Consider the following 22,968-nt stretch of genomic DNA (forward strand, 5'->3'; position numbering starts at 1 on the left):
ACCGTACGGCCTCAGTATACAGCTGTATCTCTTCATCTCCCCAAGCACACATACTGAGAGAAACAACGCTGTACAGTGGCTCATGGCAACACTTTTGCAGGAGGCATCTGTACAGCTCCACCGACAGCTTACTGGTGAGAGAGCTCCTCCATACGTACACATCCAGCCACGGTTCAGTGCGTGTCTGAGAGATCACAACATTAACACTCTATTGGGAAGGCTTGCAAGACAAATGAGAGACCTGATACCTACACACACACATATGGTACTAAGAGCATGGTGATGCAGAGAGAATAAGACATCAGTGAATAATAACTCTCCATCTGGCCCCCAACACTATAACATACAGACCAGACCTGGTCCTCTAAGGCTCTGAGGAAGAGGATTATCTTTGAAGCGCATTAGCCGAATAAGCTGATTATTAACCTTTTATCCCTTATATGGGCATTGTGTTACATGCAATACTATTTGTTTTAGTGCTAATTTTTTTGTAACCTCGCTACCTATGAATACGTGATATTTTTTGTACATATTTATCTGTTTGAAATAAATGCTTTAAAAGGACTTATGCATCAGGCCACACGCCTTTCTTATCTCTTTTGAAAATAGTATTTTGGACTTCCCCTAGTCGGCCAAGGCAGTGGGGCATGCATGAACTATTAATTAATTCATTAATTAATTAATAATTACTTATTTATTAACACCATCACAAAAATACCACCAACTTCTTTTTAGGTCCCCTCGCACTAACGTAGGAGAATATCTTTTTTGTCTACTCGTTCAGAGTATATAGTGCTTGGGGGCCTAGGGGACCCCCACGCCATTTTTTTCTTAATTTTGGTGCGGGGTTCCCCTTAATATTCATAAGGGCCAGTCATGGACGATCTGCCATGATTCCCACAGAAGCCACCAGGGTTTGATATACTGACACTGATACCTATTCTTGTAACACATCTTGAAAACCCCTGCAGACTCTCAAAAATATTCAGAATATTATTAGGATGTGAAACCATGGCACCTGTACTATTCTCCAATTTGTACACATGCGGTAGTTTGACCATATGATTTGGTTTCCTTTCAAACATAGTAGAAGCAGAGGTGCTTGCTGTATAATAAGAACTTTGCCTTGGACCAACGTAGGGATTTTTCTGTGTCATCAGATAATATTGAATCAAGAGCAAGCTTTTGATTCTGGGGTGATAACGATTATATAAGCGATCTAGTGTCTTAGTAAGGGATTGCATGTCTGGGAGCTTAGATTTGTGTTTGTTTGCAGCTATGCCAATAATATGACCTCGCATGACAGCCTTATGGGCAGTCCATAACATGGTGGGAGACGTCTCTGGAAGCAGATTCTCTGTAAAATAGTTATCTAAATGTGCGGATAGAGATTGAATGATTGTAGGATCTGTGAGTAATGAGTCATTAAGTCTCCAGGAGTGAGTAATAGGTTTAAGACCAATCTGTGACATGGAAAAGGCCACCATATGGTGGTCCGACCAAGGGCAAACATGGATCTCAGCAGCAGAAGAGTTGGCAAGAACAATCAGGGTGCAGAATATATAGTCAAGGTGGGCATAGCTGTCATGTGGATTAGAATAGAAAGTGTATGATCTGGAGCCCACATTGGGAGCACGCCACACGTCAATAAATTGGAGCAAATGTAAGGATCTGACGACCGATTTGGGAAAGATCCTAGAAGATGGAGCAACCCTGCTTCTATCCAGAATTGGGTGGACAGAGAGATTGAAATCACCCCCCCACAATTAAATGTGGAGAGAGATATCGATCCAAAATTTCAAAAGAATGTTTAAGAAACTAGGCTTGTGCATCGTTAGGGGCATATACTGAGGTATACTGAGTAACAGGGCGGCCAAGAATAGTGCCTTGAAGTATAAGAAATAAACTGTCAGGATCTCTATAAACATGCAAGACATCAAATAAAATCGAGTTACGGATAAATATAGCTACTTCACGGGACTTTGTAGACTGTGTGGTGAAAAAAAATTGTTTATACGCTTTGCCAAAAGGGTAAACGCCAGCGCAGTGGCGGTACTTACTTTCCCTTGTTGGACAGTCTAAAAAACTGAATGGGGATGTCCAAGTGGAGTAGCAGGGCTGTATCAGAGCTGTGTCTGTACAATAACAATAAAGGGTGAACATCAGCAGAGACTTTTTTCAATAGCCTATATTGAAAAGTAGAAATTTTAATAGATCTTCCATAACAAAAAAACATCAACAGAGTAAAACTTCTCATAACCAATTCTATGTTCAAAGAATGATAAGAAAAATAGGGTTCAGGGGATGAAAATACAACAGACCAAAAAACAAAACACTATAATATGGCAAAAAAAGAAAGAAAAAAAGGAGAAGCAAAAAAGAATGAATCATTAATATGGAAAAAAAGAAAGGGGGGAGGGGTCTCCAAACTCAAGTTTTGTTTGATAGGGGGAATGGTATGAGGAGTTCTCCAAGAGTCCCTGGGAGTCAAAAATAGGAGGGTATGACAACCATCCATCACTGGTATGTCATCACTAAAGATTGAATATCAAGGAGACTTTAGAGTCAGAGAGTTTGGAGACACTCAGGACATAGAAGAACGGAAGGATCAAGCTGATAGGTCATAAAATGGTTGGTGCCATCTTCTCTGGTCCCAGCGGGGAGAGGGGGTGGCCCAGATAGGATTTGGAGTTGAAGGCTGGCGGGGCAGTACATCCAACTCCAGCAAGCTGAGCTTGATCAAGAGCTCTTTACCTTCCGTCACATTATAAACTGTATAAGTGGTTCCATTGTGAGGAAGAGTTAGCACAAAGGGGAACCCCCATCGATAGCGAATGTGAGCTGACTGGAGCACTGAGGTGACTTCTTTCATCTTGTCTCTGCGATCCAAGGTGGCTTGAGAGATATCGGGAAATATTTGTATTTTCACTCCATCCTGCTCAATGTGTGCGTAATTTCTAGAAGCTTGCAGAATCTCTTCTTTAATGAGTCATTTAGGCAAATAATGATTTCACGTAGGGGCTTGTCTATGGGTGGTTTAGGGCAGAGGGCATGATGTATTCTATTGCAGGCAAAGGAGGACATGGAGGCCTCAGGTAAGAGAGAATGGAACAGCTTGGATGCGGCCGACAGCAAATCAGTAACTGTTTCCGGGATGCCCCTTAAACGAAGATTATTTTTTCGGTTCCGATTGGCCAAATCCTCCATGTTACATTACAATGTAATTATAAAATATTTACTTTACTGTGTGTTCTAACTGTGGGGGGAGGGGACTGATTATAGGAGATGACAGCTCGTGGTTCCCAGCTATTAGGAACTCACAATCTGCCTCTCCTCTCCTCACAGAACAGGGATTTGTGTATTTACACACACACGTCCCTGTTCTGCCTCTTGTGCCTGCTACCGCCGGCCACGAGCATCGGCACACCCGCAATGCAGCAATCGTAGCTGTACGTTGGCACCTTTAAGCCGCATAGCAGGCACGCGGACGTGCCCGCTGCATTGCAGGGGTGCCGATGTTCGAGGCCGGGGGTCGCAGCCACGAGAGGATGAACAGAGACGTGTGTGTAAACACACAAATCCCTGTACTGTGAGGAGAGGAGAGGCAGATCATGAGTTCCTAATAGCTAGGAACCATGATCTGTCATCCCCTCTAGTCAGTCCCCTCCTCCCACAGTTAGAACACACAATCAGGGGACACAGTTAACCCCTTGATCTCCTCCTAGTGTTAACCCCTTCCCTGCCAGTGACATTTACACAGTAATCAGTGCATTTTTATAGCACTGATCGCTGTATAATTGTCAATGGTTTAAAAAACTTGTCAAACGTGTCCGATGTGTCCGCCATAATGTCGAAGTTCCGATAAAAATCGCAGATCGCTGCCATTACTAGTAAAAATAATAATAAAAATGCCATAAATTTATCCCCTATTTTGTAGACGCTATAACTTTTGCACAAACCAATCAATATATGCTTATTGCAATTTTTATTACCAAAAATATGTAGAAGAATACATATCAGCCTAAACTGAGGAAAAAATTAGCTTTTTAAAAAAAAAAAATTGGGGATATTTATTATAGCAAAATGTACAAAATATTGTGATGTTTCAAAATTGTCGCTCTTTTTTTTGTTTATAGCGCAAAAAATAAAAACCGCAGCGATGATCAACTACCAACAAAAGAAAGCTCTATTTGTGTGAAAAAAAGGATGTCAATTTTGTTTGGGTACAGAGTCGCATGACCGTGCAATTGTCAGTTAAAGCCTTGCAGTACCAAATCGCAAAAAATGGCCTGGCCATTGAGCAGCCAAATTGTCAGGGGCTGAAGTGGTTAATACAGGTAATCAATAGACATAATTGATGTGATCAATACAGAATGACTAAATATATAATTCATACAAAATATAAAATATTCACATAGTACATGTACAAATGATAAACACTAATTTTAAAAATGCATCATTTGGGGGGAGCATGATTCGGCACTCTTATTTGAAAACTCGACGCGTTTGATGGCGTTATAGCCAATCATCAGGAGTAAAATGCACGGTAGATGCTGAAAGTCCAATAAATATTCATAATTATATAATGCCCTCTGAAGAGGGAAAGTGTCAAGGGCAAACTAATTCTAAATTACTTACACATACAAACTGCAGGCTGTACCCAGCTTCTATGATGTAATTGGGTGGTGGCCTAGGATGTGCTCTCACCTGGGGTTGAGGCGAGCGACCCCCTAAATGAATAGGGACCAAGGGGGGCAGCAGCCAAGGGGCATGCCGGACCAGCCACTAAATCCCAAGGTGTACTATGTGTGGGTGCTTGTACCCAATCTGTGAAAAAAAAGTGGGTAAAAAACAAAACAAAAGACAAAAAGGCAAAAATAAATCCAAAAAACACTGCTGAACCCATTAATGAGATTGATAACATCTGTGTGTTCCCACTGTGAGAATGTCTGTATGTGTGTTATTGATGTAAGCTAATCCTAATGTTGTGATCGAGTGTGTATACAGACACACCGTGCATGTGAACAATGTTAACGCACTCCATATGAGTACACTAGTGACTGCAAAAGATCTAAATAAATTAAATAAAAAGTGTGTGTGTGTGTGAAGTACCTGGATGATGCAAATGTGGTTTAAAAAGTGTCCCTACTCGTGGTGGAATTGCATGAAGAGGACAGCTGGCCGCACCGGTCAAAATACCCCCCAGGTCATGGCGGCACTGGAGGAATGAGGGCTGGTCAAATTCTTTGCCGAGATCAGAATGCGCTAGGGAAAACTCATCGTATTTAGTTTCCAACAAGTCAGTGCAGCTGCCCAGTGCAGCTATTTCTTGTGTTAAAGTGCTGGTAGTTTTTATTCAGCTATGTTTGAAAATTTGCTGCTAATTTCTCATACATTCATGACAGGCTGTCCTCTAAATCAGCTTTAGTAAGCTGTGGAGGGTACTCACAGTTCTCCTGATGTGGAGGTGAGGCTGAAGAAGATTCCACAGAGGCCGCGGAGCCCCGCTGAGCCTGGGCGCCATCTTTAGACATGCCTGTCTGCTCCTTGGCATGGAGAAGATAGTTCCTGAGTGAGCATTGCGGATGGCTGCCTTTTGATATTTTGCCGGACGGCATGCACCTTGTAGTCCCACAGGGGTGCAAGGTGATTAGAGTCGGGAACGAGTGCTGAATAGGCTTGTGGAGTCGGATTAAGTCTCTGTGTCTGCCGGAGCTCTCACCAGAAGCCTCCGGCCCGTATCGCAGCACGCATGCTCCCCTCCATATATAAACAGTAATAGCACCACACATGTGAGGTATTGCTTCAAATGTCAAAATGAGAGCAATAATTTTAGCACCAGACCTCCTGTTTAACTCTGAGCTAGTAACCTGTAAAGGCTTTTAAAGCATCACCAATGGAGATTTTTAGGTACTGTAGTTTGTCGCTGTTCCACGGGTGTACTCAATTTTACAGCGTGACATGCTAGGTATATTTTTTCATTATCTTTTATATTTTACCAAAAAAATGGCTATTATATTGTATTTGCGTGCACTAAAATTAATTAAAGTGTTTTTTTTCCTAAAAAAATCTGCATTTTAAAAATGGCTGTGCAAATATTGTGCAAATATAAAAAATGGCAAATACGCCATTTTATTCTCCAGGGGTTCTGCTTACAAAAATATATAATATTTGGTATTTCTAAGTAATTTTCTACTAAAAAAAATGCTGATATTTCCATTCATATGAGAAATGTCAGAATAAGAGAGGCTGAGACAGCTGCCAATCAGGCACCTGGGTGAATCCCAGCATTATTGTTGGGCTACTTCCAGGGCCTGGAGCTGCTCTGTGACATCAGCCAACAGCAGGGGTTTACAGGAGGGCAGAGTAAGTGTGCTCCTGTGACTCAGAAAAGAAGTATGGCCAAAACAGATTTGGCCATACTTCTCTATTAAATTTCACAATTTGTGGATTTTTGGCCATAATCGCTTAAAGTGCCCGCAAATTGAACCCAAGTGGATTTTTCCTTCCCTAGACAGTACTACAAAATAATAACTAATATTATTATTAGTTATTATTATTATTACTTTTTTAATATATTCATGCTCCACGGTTCTTATCTTGATCCTGGTTTTAATTCTTAGTGAGTCACTAGGATCGCAGTGATCAGGATCAGAATGGCAACTCCAGTATTTTAACTCCATACATTTACTGAACATTAACAGCAACCGATTTTATGTTTTTAAAACATGGCTGCAAACAAAAAATTATAAAAGAAAACCAGACACAAAGTATGAAAAGAACACCAGTAGTGTTTCAAGAGCAAGCACAGAGAAATATTAGATAGTAAATAGACTGGAAATGAGGATGTACAGAAATTATATTTGTCAAAAATTAGGAAAATTCTCATCTGAGTTTCAAAGAGGGAAAAAAAGCTTGGCTAAACAAAAACAGCTTACATCTAAATCATCTTTTCAGTAATAGAGATACAGTGCTTTACTATGGATATAGAAAATGCAGGGTCAGCTGTGGATCTAGAGCTCTGTGGATGCCGTTTTTAATTTATTTTGTATTTATTTTTTCAATTAGATGAATTGGATGAACGCGTCTTTTTTCAACCTATGTGACTATTTAGCAGTCTGGGCCTGATAGGGCCTCATGGGTCATAACCTAGGTACCCGTAAACAGCTTTATTTCAGTGTTAGGCATGTTCAGAAACTTCAATTAAAATGCATTTATAACTCTGAATAAGTGGGCTTTCTCAGAACAATAGAGACCATAATTATTAGTCTAACACATCATGTTCAATGCTTTAATTTTTTAACAACCAGTCATATTTAATTGCACGGTCAGCTTTAATATTTCACCCATTTAATTCAATCTCAGCATCTGTATAGGGTATACAGTCATAACTGCATGCATGAATGCCCTGTCTAACAGTATTCTGAGCATAAAGTTTATATTCTGCTTTTTATAATACAATAAACGCCAAGCACATTCACTTCACTGGAAACAATTCTGCCAGATAATTCCTCTATTGACTAATGTTTAATTTTCTGATGATGCCATTAACTTTTTGAACATACACTTTTTAAGCTCAGCATTTGTTTGATTGCAGCAAAAGTAAAGCCTAGTGATCTGCATCTAATATACTCAGGCTGCCTATTGACTGGATATTCAGTTTGTGAAGAATTAAAGAGTCAGCAGAGCTGGAACACAACGTGAGTGTGAAACAGTTTGTCATGCGCTAATATTGATGTAATGTGTGCACTCATACAAATATCTGGTTTGGGGAGTTAGCTTGATGTTTAGGAAGGGTGTTCCAGCAATAGATACTCTACAAAAAGTAATCTGTCATCAAAAACTCCTATTTTTGTGCTTGAATAGTTCGTGAAAGGTTTTCTTTATCAATCATTTGTCAAAAAAAAAATGTGTTTTCTATGAAAATGTATAGTCTGGTATGTGTTCCTGTTGGCTACTTATTCTGATTAAATAAAATAGCAAAATCAACTATAAACAGCCTGCATTTTTCCTCAATTCTGGTTTAAACGCCATTTTAGTACAAAGTGGTTCTAGAGGCTTATGTTTTTTTACCGTAATGCATTCTTTGCATTAAGGTAAAAAAACCTTCTGTGCACAGTAACGTCTCTCTCCCCTCTCTCTTCTCACAGGACATAGATGCAGCAGTGGGAGCCATTGGCTCCTGCTGCTGTCAATCAAATCCTGTGATAAGGGAGTGGGGGGGCAAGGCAGAGCCACACTGTCTACTCTTTCTTTGGACGTCGGCAGTGTGGCTCGGGATCGAGCCAGCATGAGTGTCCTCATAGAAAGTGGCATTCTGTGGGGGCACTCTCCAAAGAGGAGGAGCCAGGTTGGTCAGCAGGAGACCCCACAAGAGGAGGATTGGGCTGCTCTGTGCAAAACCATTGCACATAGCAGGTAAGTATAAGTTCTTTTATTATTTTTTAAAAAATCTGAAGGTTTAAAATCACTTTAAATGGAGTACATCTAATGGAGAACTGCTAAAATGTATATAAATTTAAAACTTTTTGTTTTAGAGTTGGGAATGCTTAGATATTCTGTCATTTTTTTGTCTATCTTTCAACTGGGAAGATTCACCCCTCTATCTGTCCTTGTGACTATTGTCACTGATACAGAAAGTAAAGGGAAAACCAACACTTTACAGTTGTCACAGAGCAGGAGGAGAGGGTAAATTATTAGGGACAAATCATCAGGAAATCATCAAACTACTGAGTTTGTCCTCCACTGAGCTTTTGACCAAAGCCCTAATTGCCAATAATGCATTTCATGAACTGTTAACTGTGGTCAGGTGGTATAGCATGGCCAATAGGGGTTTGCAAATGTGCCGTTCCCCTCCCTATAAAAGTCTGCTTTCCCATCAGCCTTTTCCCAGTGTGTGGTAGAGTTGGAGTAGATAGGGACAGCTGATAGAATGATTTCAGTGAGATATAGATATTTACTGCAATGCTACAAAGCTATACACTGCTATGTACTATTTTGTACAGCTCCACTGCTATATTGCAGTAAATTACAGTGTGGTGGACTGCAGGTTTGAACCCTGTGTATCCACTGTGCTGTATAATACTTTATTACTGTGAATTGCATTGCAGTGGGCTACATAAAATTGTGTACCACCCACAGTATTCACAGTAAATAGCCTCAACTGTCCTTTTTGGGCTACTTTTTTGTGTGTTAGCAACAACTGCTGTTGCTGTTTAGCTGCTGTTCCACCCCTTTTTGTTTTTGGATGATTATTGGGGTTTCTTAATTTTATTTTCTTTCACATTTCCTTTTTTTAAGTTAATGCTAGAAAAAAATATAATAAATAAAAAAAAAGAGTTTGGGGTTATAGTGTTTTAGAGTTGGTGTTTGATGAAGCAATTTTTAGTGATGTTCCTGCAGCTGCAGCTTATTACCAAGTCAGACTAAGCAATAAGGAGGGTGGGGATGATGAAGTGGCAGACCAAATCTTGATGCTTGAGATTGCAGAGAAGAAAAGCTAGGGACAGGTACAGCATTAGCGAGGCAGGGTGTTGTTAAGGCCAAGCTTGCAAAGGAGCAGGGGGAGCAGCTGCTCTATTCTGTGGGATGGTATTGCTCCACTGGTGCAGACCACTAGCATCATCAGGTCCACTCTACAGAGGTCATCAGTCTGGCCTTTTTTTTCAAAGACTCAACTGCAGGCAGCGTCATAATAGTTTGCAGCCTCTGACTGCGGTGTATCAAGTGTTAATCGGAAAACAGAAAAGTTTGGCTGAATCTATCATGGCAATACTTGCTACTAATCTTGCACTAGAAATATTTTATTTTGTGATCAGGGATGAACTAAGTCCACTAGTCCAAGGCCCTAGTCCAAAATCACTTGTGCTATCCCACCAGAAAACTGTCACTGAATAAAGCCAGTCAAAATCTGCCAAGGCAACCCTGCCCTGCAGCCACATGTATTTAAGGAGCATGTATACATATGGCTGTAGGGTGGGGAATGCTTTGGCTGCTTATGATTGGAAACACTAGTTACGGCTGGGATTGTGTTGCCCCAGTTCTTCATGGCTGATGTTGCAACGCCACACTACTAGTGTTTGCCTCATGCACTTCACTAGGATGTACCACACTTCTGGTGCTTGCCTAGGAAATTTAACTTGGATATTCAATGCTTGGTGACTAGGGATGATCCCGATGTTTAAGTTGAATGTAAGTTCGACTTGAACATCGGGTGTTGGTTTGTAGAACAAACATATGGGGCGCTGATGGGAAGTTCGCCCACTGCGATGCGCCCTATAATGCACTGCAAGATTGCAGTGCATTGACAGCTGTGGATTGGCCAAAGCATGAACCTGACCTGTTTGCTTTGGCCAAACACAGCATGATGTGCTGTGAGAACCATGATTGGACAAAGGCAGGGTTCCTTGGCCAATCATGGCTCAAGGGCTAAGACCATGCTCCACACTATATAAAGATGTTGCTTACACAGTGGCTGTAAATAGTGAATGAATGGAGATTAGGCAGGTAGTTAGTGTAGTGTAGTGTGCAGTCAGTTGGTGTAGTATATATAATACAGTTAAGAGTATATAGCACAGTCAGTGTAGTATACTGTATATATTACAGTTCAAAGTATATAGTGCAGTCAGTGTAGTATATATAATACAGTTCAGAGTATATCGTGCAGTCAGTGTAGTATATATAATACAGTTCAGAGTATATAGTGCAGTCAGTGTAGTATATATAATACAGTTCAGATTATTTAGTGCAGTCCGTGTGGTAAATATAATACAGTGGAGAGTAACATAGGGAAGGGTTAACACTCCTGTAACATTTGTTTTGTTGTCTGTGCCCATGTTCAGAAGATTTCACATCACTTTCTGTCCCAATGACAATTGGATTGGATTTTAAAACTTTTGGGTTGTTGTGGAAACAAGCCTTGGTAATAAAGCATCAGTGGAGGTACCTTTTTCCCATAATAACTCTTACAGGAGTGAATTTTTCTTCCTAGGGGTAGATTTCCTCTCACTTCCTGTTTCCTCCCTCCGTTTGTAAGTAGGAGTCATTTGTAAGTCGGATGTTTGTAACTAGGGGACCGCCTGTATACAGCCAGGTCCATAAATATTGGGACATCGACACAATTCTAATCTTTTTGGCTCTATACACCACCACAATGGATTTGAAATGAAACGAACAAGATGTGCTTTAACTACAGACTTCCAGCTTCAATTTGAGGGTATTTACATCCAAATCAGGTGAACGGTGTAGGAACAACAGTTTGTATATGTGCCTCCCACTTTTTAAGGGACCAAAAGTAGTGGGACAAATTGGCTGTTCAGCTGTTCCATGGCCAGGTGTGTGTTGTTCCCTCATTATCCCATTTACAAGGAGCAGATAAAAGGTCCAGAGTTCATTTCAAGTGTGCTATTTGCATTTGGAATCTGTTTCTGTCAACTCTCAATATGCGATCCAAAGAGCTGTCACTATCAGTGAAGCAAGCCATCATTAGGCTGAAAAAACAAAACAAAGCCATCAGAGAGATAACAAAAACATTAGGTGAGGCCAAATCAACTGTTTGGATCATCCTTAAAAAGAAAGAACGCACCGGTGAGCTCAGCAACACCAAAAGACCTGGAAGACCACGCAAAACAACTGTGGTGGATGACTGAAGAATTTTTTCCCTGGTGAAGAAAACACCCTTCACAACAGTTGGCCAGATCAAGAACACTTTCCAAGAGGTAGGTGTATGTGTGTCAAAGTCAACAATCAAGAGAAAACTTCACCAGAGAGAATACAGAGGGTTCACCACAAGATGTAAACCATTGGTGAGACTCAAAAACAGGAAGGACAGATTAGATTTTGCCAAACAACATCTAAAAAAGCCTTCACAGTTCTAGAACAACATCCTATGGACAGATGAGACCAAGATCAACTTGTACCAGAGTGATGGGAAGAGAAGAGTATGGAGAAGGAAAGGAACTGCTCACGATCCAAAGCATACCACCTCATCAGTGAAGCATGGTGGTGATAGTGTTATGGCGTGGGCATGTATGGCTGCCAATGGAACTGGTTCTCTTGTATTTATTGATGATGTGACTGCTATCAAAAGCAGCAGGATGAATTCTGAAGTGTTTCCGGCAATATTATCTGCTCATATTCAGCAAAATGCTTCAGAACTCATTGGATGGCGCTTCACAGTGCAGATGGACAATGACCCGAAGCATACTGCAAAAGTAACCAAAGAGTTTTTTTAAGGGAAAGAAGTGGAATGTTATGCAATGGCCAAGTCAATCACCTGACCTTAATCCGATTGAGCATGCATTTCACTTGCTGAAGACAAAACTGAAGGGAAAATGCCCCAAGAACAAGCAGGAACTGAAGACAGTTGCAGTAGAGGCCTGGCAGAGCATCACCAGGGATGAAACTCAGCGTCTGATGATGTCTATGCTTTCCAGACTTCAGGCTGTAATTGACTGCAAAGGATTTGCAACCAAGTATTACAAAGTGAAAGTTTTATGGATGATTGTAAATCTGTCGCATTACTTTTGGTCTCTTAAAAAGTGGGAGGCACATATACAAACTGTTGTAATTCCTACACCGTTCACCTGATTTGGATGTCAATGCCATCAAATTAAAGCTGAAAGTCTGCAGTTAAAGCACATCTTGTTTGTTTCATTTCAAATCCATTGTGGTGGTGTATAGAGCCAAAAAGATTAGAATTGTGTCAATGTCCCAATATTTATGGACCTGACTGTATATAATACAGTTTAGAGTATATAGTGCAGTCAGTGTAGTATATATAATACAGTGCAGAGTATATAGTGCAGTCAGTGTAGTATATATAATACAGTGCAGAGTATATAGTGCCATCATTGTATATATAATACATTTGTCAGGGAAATCGTGTGCATAATCGTACACAAAGACGTGCAAGACGATGTGTACTTGGTAATAGGAATTCTCGAGTGACAGCTAGAGGTTCCATAACTGGCACGCATGCGCATAGGATTTTACGAGTGACAACTAGACATTCCCGACTCGCTAACGTATTCACGTGCGCATGCGCATTAGCGTGAACTTGCGTGAGTACTTGGTGCCTATTTAAACTGGCTCCATAGACCAGAAGATTGCTGAGTGGTCATCAGCTTCTACTGTCTGTGACCAGATCCTGTGCTAGTTTCTGTGTATACCCAGCCTGTTTGACTCTGCTTGTTTCGTATTCCTGATACCTGATTGCCAACCCAGCTTGTGACACGACCTTGCCTTTTGCCTATTGTTCCAGTATCTTCTCTGCTCACTTGATACTCACCTTGGCCTGCACTGACTCCTCTCTGGATCCGATTCTGTACCTCTGCTGCTTGGCCATTACCGACTTCTGCTCTGCTTGACCGCCCGAGACCCTGCATTTGCCTGCTCTCCAGCTTGGCTGCTGTCTGCTGTCCTGAACCTGCCACTGTGTACCTGCATCTGCCAGTCCACCAGTCTGCCTGTTGTTCTGCACCTGTTGGCGTGTATCCACATCAGCCAGTCCACCAACCTGCCCACTGGTTGGCACCTGCTGCAAGTATCTTCTCTCCAGGATCTCCTACCAGCCACCCATGCCACTCCGTGCCCTGTTATATCGTGTCACCACCTTTAGGAGAAACAGAACAAGAGGTGTAAGGGAAAACCATCCCATCAGCTTGGGCTCAAACAGGTACGTGACAACATTGCAGAGTATATAGTGCACTCATTGTAGTATATATAGTACAGTGAAGAATATATAGTGCAGTCAGTGTAGTATATATAATACAGTGCAGGGTATAAAGTACAGTGCAGAGTATATAATACAGTGTATTGAAGTGGTTAAGGGGAACTCTATGACAGAATTAAGAAAAAAAAATGATGTGGGGTCCCCCCAATATCCATACCGGGCGCTTTGGATCTGGCATAGATTTTAAAGGAAACTCCATGCCAATTTTTTAAAAAAACAGCGTGCCCCCCCCCCCCAATCCATACCAGGCCCTTTGGGTCTGTCATAGATTTTAAGGGGAACTCCATACCAACATTTTTTTAAAAATTGGCGTGGGGTCCCCCCAAAATCCATACCAGACCCTTATCCGAGCATGGAGCCTGGCGGGCCAGGAAAGGGAGGGAACGAGCGAGCGCCCTCCCTCCTAAACCATACAAGGCTGCTTGCTCTCAACATGGGGAGAGTGCTTTGCGGTGCCCTCCAAAGCACCTTGGCCTACACCAACAGATTCCCCATCTCATTACCCCCCAGGTCCTACACCCACTATTTCCCATAAGACCCCTGATCAGATGGACCAGTTGCTGGCTGGTGGTTGTCGGGGTCTGCGGGCGGGGGGCTTATCAGAATCTGGAAGCTCCCTTTAACAAGGGGGCCCCCATATCCTGCCCCCCCCTATGTGAATGGGTATTGGGTACATTGAACCCCTACCCATTCACCAAAAAATGTGTCAAAAAATAAAAACCACAAAAGACAGTTTTTGACAATTCCTTTATTAAAAAGAAAAAAAAAAGTGTCTCGCTATGTGCATTCATCTTTAATCATGCTGCCCAACGGACCCAAAAAATAGAACAAATTAAAAAAGCTCTGAGCCTCAATGGAAGGTCTCCCGGTGACTGCTGCCTCTTGGCTTTGACAGCTGTTAAATAGGCAAGGGTGATGTAACCAAGTGACCCAACCTCCTTCTGATGTCATGTGACATCAGAGGGGGAGACGGAGTCATCTGGTTACATCAGCGGGCGGCCCCAACCTTGCCTATATAAGAGCTGTCAAAGTGAAAAGAGCTTTTTTCAGTTTCTCTATTTTTTGGGTCCTTCAGGCGGCGTGATTGATGGTGGATGTACATCGCAGGACACTTTTTTTTTCTTTTCTTTTTTAATATAGGAATTGTCAAAAACTGTCTCTTGTGGTTTTTACTTTTTGACACTGTTTTTGTTTAACCACCTCCCACATGGCCACTGCACATAAACATAAAATGACCAGGTGGTCATTTCCTTGTTCTGAGTGGATGTTCAGGAACGTCTCTCAGAACGAGCGCTCGCAGCGCGGCTACGAGGTGCGCTGCGGCTCGATCCTGTGATCATTATGATCACAGAATCCAGCTGAGCAGAGATTGAGATATGGTCGCTGTGATTCGCCCTCCCGATCACGTGACGGCTGTGTCCAATCACTGTAAACAGAGACACGTGTCTCTGTGACAGTTCTCCCCACCGAGCTCAGTGAGAGCTCAGTGTGGGGAGGGGAATCTGCAGATCTGTGACAGCTCTCTGTGTGAGTATGATTTTACACTGAGAGCTGTTACAGATCACCCCACAAAGTACACCAAGCACCACTGATACCCCTATACACATTTCAGTGTCCCCATAAAACATCTGTCTGTCCCCCATCACTGCCAACACCAAATAAACACTGATTTGGGATATTTTTAGCAAAGAAATGTAGCAGCACCATTGTTGGTCAAAATTTATCAAGAGAAATTACTTATTTGCAAAATTTTTTAACAGAAACTAAGAAAAATGCCTTTTTTTTAAAATATTTAGTCTTTTTTTATTTGTAGCGTAAAAAAGAAAAAACCCAGTGGTGATTAAAAAAGCTCTATTTGTGTGAAAAAAATTTTAAAAATATAATTTGGGTACAGTGTTACATTACAACGCAATTCTCATTTAAAGCGTGACAGGGCTGAAAGCTGAAAACTGGTCTGGGAAGGATGGGGGTGAAAGTGCCCAATATTGAAGTGGTATTGCATTGATACATGTCTCCTAGGGCAGTACCCGGGTCCCCATACACTTTTTATGGCAATAACTTGCATATAAGCCTTTAAAATTAGGACTTTTGATTCTTCATGTTCGTGTCCTATAGACTTTAACAGGGTTTGCATGTTCACTAGAACTATTTGCCTGTTAGAGGTGTCCTGGTGTGAACTGAACCTGGGGGGTGTCCAGCCCATCCCTATTGGTGACATAGTACTCCTAACTCTTTTAGCAGGAGCCTCTTTAACCTCTGAATAAGAGGTGTGCATTAATGAACTCCCGTTTTCTACAGGGTTATGCTTCAATTCTTTATCCCACTCTGAGGACTCTCCTCAGCTTTCGTCAGTCATACTAAGCAACTGTGCATCAATAATGTACAGTTTTTTTAACTTATTTGTCAGTGGCTGTACTTTTTTGTACTTACAGTAATCTGATTCTGGCTGTGCAGATACTGGTTCAGGCTGATACTGGTACTGGCTGTATGGACACTGGTTGCGGATGGCAGTGGACAAAAACACAAAATTTTATATGCAAATATACAAACTAGTCAATATAATAGCAAACATCAAAACAAAAATTAGATCATATATACAAAACTAAGGAACATTGAAAAATATACACAGCTGTATGCCATAATGCTGTAAAAAAAGTAGAACACAATTACACAGGATTCACATTAAGGCTTAATGTAAGGTTCCACTCACATGTGTTTTTAAATCCCTTTGGATTCTATAAACCCTGTAAACCTGGATTTGGGACTTGAGCTTTAAGGTTCCAAAGTGCTTGGGCGGGACTGAACCTTCAATCCTGTGTCCAGATTTTACTGGATTCCTGCAGCCTGTGTGAGTACAAAGGTGTACAGGGTCGTTATATACTGAGAATAGCTCAGGGCTCCCAGTTTGGAGACAGCTCCCATATTGGAGACAGGAGGTCCCAGCCAGGAGTCAAGAAACAGGAGGTCTCAATCAGGGATTTTCAAAGTGACAGGGCCTTGCGCTGTCTCAATATACAGTATATAAATATATACTGTATATGAGCGTATGCACATGCACATGTCCAAAGCCACAAAGCGGCCCATTTAAACCTATTTAAACCTAAGGTCTGCCCTAGTTCTTTACTGTATGGTCTTTAGCCTTGTTCCTGCAATTCAGTATTGATGTGCATTCTTGATCCTGTTATTGTCCCACATTCCTCTCTGACCTTGCTCCTGGATAAACCTTGCCTGCTTATGTCCTGGTGTCCTTCCATTTAGCTGTCACTTCACCAGGTGAGGGTCTTGCCTTCACCATCAACTGAACTTGGTGTTTCCACAGTGCAAAAGCTGTACCTGTGTTAATCAGATACCAGCACTCCCACATTATACAGAGGGGCCTTGGTGAGGCAATGTAGCTTCCACATACACTATATTACCAAGACTATTGGGACACATGCCTTTACATGCACATTAACTTTTTATGGTAACCCAGTCTTATGCCCGTACACACGGTCGGATTTTCCGACAGAAAATGTGCGATCGGAGCGTATTGTCGGAAATTCCGACCATGTGTGGGCTCCATCAGACTTTTTCATCGGATTTTCCGACACACAAAGTTTGAGAGCAGGCTATAAAATTTTCCGACAACAAAATCCGATCGCGTCAGTTCCGACCGTGTGTGGACAATTCCGACGCACAAAGTGCCATGCACGCTCAGAAGAAATTCGGAGACGGAACAGCTCGTTCTGGTAAAATTAGCGTTCAGAATGGATAGAGCACGTTCGTCACGCTGCAATCTTTAAAATTGTTTAATACAGCGCACTCTCTTCTTCTTTATAATGCAGGAAGAACTAAGTAGTTTTGCTGCTGATATTCACACAGAGTTCTCACAGACTTCTTTCTTTATTATTTATCATGATTCCCTTAATATATTATGATTTGTCACATCTGACCAAAAATCTATATCATTTTTTTTTGTTTTTTTGTTTTTTTTAAAACCCTGATGTGAATTTTTAAATTTTTTTTTGGTTTGTATTTTTTTCAAGGCTGATCTTGTTTTTTTTTTTTTTTAGATATTTAACATCCTGAATATTTTTGTGTGTTTTTTGTGTGTCAAGTTACCACAACACCATTATTATCTTGTATTATTTAATCTCAAGGAGGTTGCTTGGTGTTCGTGTCTCTTGTTAATTTCACATTGTATTTTTGAAATGTACCTGCCTCCTCACAAACAAACTGTCCTTTTTGAAGGAAAACACACATAGGCAAGTATAATTGAAACCAAAAAACCTTTATTAAGGGCTCATAACCAAACAAAGAGGGAGGCAACACTGGAGAAACAGCAGAAATTGGTGAAGCCTTTGACCCCCAGGGCACACATCAATTATTTTACTGCAAAATTGGTGGCCTGAGGAGTCCATATCTAAGGGAGTGTAGTCTGGTCCAGAAGTCCCAGAGATCATGAAAGCTGCAGATGACATGCATGTCCCCAGGCTGTTGTACTACAAGAGACTGCCTCTTTTGCCAGACCAGACTGAACCCAGGTCATCACTCTCTGGTCTTCCTTCCACGCTTCCTTCCACGCTGTGGCTCTGGTGGTGGAGTTGTGGCAGGAGGAGGAGGAGGATGTTCCAACTCAATCATGTGGGTATTGGGTGTGATTTCGCCCCTCACCCCCTTAGTTAAGACTTTATAAATAAGGTCCTCACACAGGAGGCGTTGGCCCTCCTGCATGCCCTGCAGTTTGGTGGCAGCCATGCAGGCAAAGGCCTCTTCAGGAGTGGGGGTGGCTCTGAGGGACGCAGAAGCCTCCTGAATGAGCCTGAGAGCTGAATCCTGCACGTGACTCCCCTTCCTGGGTCTTTTGTTTGGAAGGCGGAGGGGAGGAACCTGCGATTCGGTCAGGCTCCGACTGGTCCCAGGCTTCTCCTGGCTGCCACTTAGCCCTGCCTCCTCCTGGTTGCCACATTCCACAGCCTCCTCCTCTGTGCCACATTCCAGAGCCTCGTCCTGGCTGAGGTCTTCCTGTGTATGAAAAAGGGACATAGTTTTAGTTTTTACTTCATCAATCACACACAATTTTCATCTCATGACTGTTGCAAATTGAATGTTAACAAATATAAAAGACTATCATTCTAAGCCCAGCATTTCATTCTTGTCCCAAATATTTTTGCCCACTACTGTCTATTGTTAAATCAGCAATTAATGATCAATAATAACATCTAGTAAATATCATTTCTTTATTGACCAGAAATCTGTAGAAGAATTCTATACCTGGCTAAAGCTGGGCTCCTCCACTTCTTCCTGGCTGGAAGTCCCAGGTTGGACATTGGAAGCCTCAGCTGGGGTGGAAGATAGGGTGGAAGGAAGAGTGGAAGGAAGTATTCCCTGACTTCAGTCTGGTCTGACAGAAATCGCAGTCTCTCATAGTACCACAGCCTGGGGACATAAACGTCATCTGCTCCAGCTCCGGATCTCTGGGAATCCGTGACCTTCTTGCGCTCCCTAAGATAAGTGCTCCTCAGGCCACTAATTTTGGCTTTTAAAAAGGGATGGTTGCTGTAGGGACCACCGGCTTCACCAACTCTAGCAGTTTCTCCAGCGCTGTCTGCCTCTTTTGTTTATGATTATAATGTGGATGTTTCACCTGCCACAGACAGGGCAGCTCCCTGTACTTGTCTATGAACAGGGGGAGGAAGTTGTGGTCATTGAAGCCATCCATTTTCTCTGCAAAACACAACACAAGACAAACCCTAATGTCAGGCAAAACTCTCCTAATCTTGTTACTATATAGGCCTCAATGTAGAAGCAGTATAGGCCCAAGTTTAGATCTTACCTTCGTTATCACGATCGGCGCCTCCGATACTCCTTCCTCCGCTCACAGATCGCACGTACTACGCACGCGTGTTACGCTTTATACACACTGCGCATGCGTGAAACTCCACCCGCCCCTGAGGTTCTTTCTATTCTATTCCCCGCCCCTTCTCGTTCGGCGCAGTGGGGGAAGAGCACATGGCGGAGACACAGCAGGTGAGTGCTAATTAGAGCAACGAGGAGGAGGGGGAGAAAAGCCCGGAGCCAGAAACGTCCCGATCCAGAAGGAGATGATTTAAGGCCTCAAATATGTCCTTTGGGGAGATGTTGGAGATGGTCAACATCCTGAAGAAGGCTGACTATAACGGGAAGTATGGACCTTACCCCAACCCCAATGTCAGAAAGGCCAAGATCATGGCGAAAGTGGTCAGGAGTCTGCACCGGAATTTCGGGGTGCGACAATCGAAAGATCAGCTCAGGAGGTGCTTGTCGGACCTCAAATTAAGAGAGCACGAGCAGTACAGAAAGATCCGGAGAGTGCTGCAAAAAAGTAAGTAGTTGTCTTGTGTTCCTATTCTTTATGTTTATTACGTTCGTGCTGCTCCATGTGCTTTTCTTAACTGTTATCCAGTTTAAAATGGCAACTTTCATGTTCATGGGCACATTATTCGTTCGTATAAAACATTGTTCGTTCGGCCTAGAAAACACCATTGTTTTGGTCATATGCATTTCCCCACATTTTTTATGGCCTACTTGTCTGCAAATAATTTGGTTGGGTAGATGGGTTTGTAACTAGAATGAAATGCAAACTAGATTCTGTGTAAGGAGAGGACACTCAGCAGCAGTTTTCACATCTGGACGCTGGAGCACTAGTGTAGGACACATGAACACCCTTTTTATTAGGGTGCCCACACAGGTGCTCCAGTGTATACTATAGGGGTGTCTCCATCTGTGAAGCTTGTACAAAACAGGTAAAGTATTCAAGCTTGACAAAGGACACTAAAAATTCTACATCTTGGAACTCTGCCAAAATAGACAATTGTACCCCACTTCCAAGCAATGTTTCATATTCCTATTTCTGCCATCAAATATCTGTGTGCTAAGTATACTTTTTTTTTTTTTACATAGGGGATAAAAGACTCGGACGACACCCCTCATCCGAGGAGACCACAGACCCCCCACCTCTGGAAGAAGGTGAAATCCACCCAAGCCAAGCAGAGCAGGAGGAGGAAGACGTGGTGGAAATTGGCACCACAACAGGTGAGTGTCTGCGACCACAGGCTCAGGTAAGAGATGGATGCCGGCATATTTATAATACATGGTGTGTTTTTGTTTCTATCTTTTTAGGTGATCGTGATGTTGTGGATCCAGATCCTTTCACCTCGGAAAGTGCACAGATCCTGATCGGGGAGATCATGGGGTGTAATAGGGACTTGGAAAACATCCTTAAAAACATCAAAGATGTTCAACAAAAAATGAAGAACATCATTGATGTTTTAGGGAGAGTTTAAAACCCCTCTAAATTCCTTTTTTTTTTGCACTTTTTGTGAGCTAAAAATGTTTAGCATTTTTTGACATATTTGCGAAAAGCCAAACTTTGAAGAGGCACACAGTGTGTCAACATGTGCTATCTGCCATCATGGGAGATCAATGGACGCGTTTTGGGGGTGCAACCCCTTCCTCAATAATAAAGTAGCTGTGAGGAAGGGGTTGCACCCCAAAAACACGTCCCTTGATCCCCCATGATGGCAGCTAGCACATGTTGACATTCGGCAATTGGTGTGCATCTTCAAAATTTGGCTTTTCTAGGGGTGACTTCACCCCATCTGAACGCAATATCAAACACAGTTTGTAAATACTCATGTCTGTTATTGCCTTCAAGTTCTACCAAATGTGAACTTTGTAAGTTCAAGATGTGTGTCTTTCTTGTTGGTTTTAAACATGCCTGTTTTATCTCAAATGGACATTTCTACTTTTTCTAATGGTACCCCAAAAATTGTTATACAACAAACATGTTGGTTTGTTTTAGAAACCTTTTCTAAATGCACATGTGATTGTGCTGGTATTAAAAAGATTGTTAATCAAGAATGTGTGAATTATTGTTTCAACGTTCCAACACTTTTGTTGTGCTCTAATTGGTGTTTTCAGTGACAATGGGGGTTATTTCCTAAGGGCAAATCCACTTTGCACTACAAGTGCAGTTTCAAGTGAACTTTTAGTGCAAAGCGTCTTTGCCTTTAGTAAATAACACCCAACAATGCTTTGTAATGTTACATAATCACGCCATTTTCAGGACTCACCACATTTCTGTCAGGGTCAGCTAAAAGAAACACAAGCAGTAAATGTCACCAAAGATTTTAGTAGGTATTTTTTTTATTTGCAAAAGGTTTCAGACATTGTCTGGCATATTGATAGCCCCCCTATGCGCAAAGTATTCAAGGTATCTTAGACGGACATCACAGGCACTCAGGGGGGGCAAGCCAGGACGGCCACTTTCAAGCGCCGTCAGGGTTGGTTCATTTTGAATTCCAGCCTCAGGCCCAACTGAGCCAGCATAGTTGGCAGAATGTTGCCGTAAAAAGTTGTGGAGAACACAGCACGCCAGGATGATATGATTCAGTTTGTACTCCGCCATGTGTATGGGTGTAAGAAATAGGTGGAACCGGTTGGCCATGATTCCAATCGTGTTCTCCACCACTCTTCTGGCTCTGGCCACCGGTAATTAAAAACCCTCTGATCCAAGGAGGGGATCCTCATCGGGAATGGCCGCATAAGATGGTCCCCCAGCGCAAACGCTTCATCTGCAATGAAGACGAATGGGAGTCCTTCTACATTGTCTTCTGGAGGTGGCAAATCCAAGCTGCCATTCTATAGACACCTGTAGAACTCCATCTGGGCGATGACTCCACCATCGGACATCCGGCCATTCTTCCCCACGTCCACATACAGGAACTCGTAAGTAGCCGACACCACCGCCAACATCACAATACTATTGAACCCCTTATAGTTGAAATAGTATGACCCCGAGTTGGGTGGTGGGACGATGTGGACGTGTTTCCCATCAATTGCCCCTCCACAGTTAGGAAAGTCCCACCGCTGGGCAAAGTGGGAGGCCACAGTCTGCCATTCCTGTGGCGTGGAAGGAAACTGTGGAGTCAAACAAGATAAAAAAATAGTCATTTTGCACATAAACAGGGAAAGCAGATTAGACACAAACATTCTTGGCCAACATCAAGATAACATTTATTTGAGGGAGTTTTTAAAGACCAAAGTATAAGGTACACCTATCAGATTCCCCCTCCCCCACCCCCTCTCATGGGCCATTTCTAACATTATAGGGGGGGAACTCTTGGACAGGTAACCCTCTCCACTTCATTGAGAGATGAATGCCTAAATAATGGGTATTACTTTGGCCAGCCCCTCCTTAGTTACACTACTGGCAG

This window comes from Aquarana catesbeiana, linkage group LG11 (genome assembly GCF_042186555.1).
Source record: "Aquarana catesbeiana isolate 2022-GZ linkage group LG11, ASM4218655v1, whole genome shotgun sequence".
Lineage (NCBI taxonomy): Eukaryota > Metazoa > Chordata > Amphibia > Anura > Ranidae > Aquarana > Aquarana catesbeiana.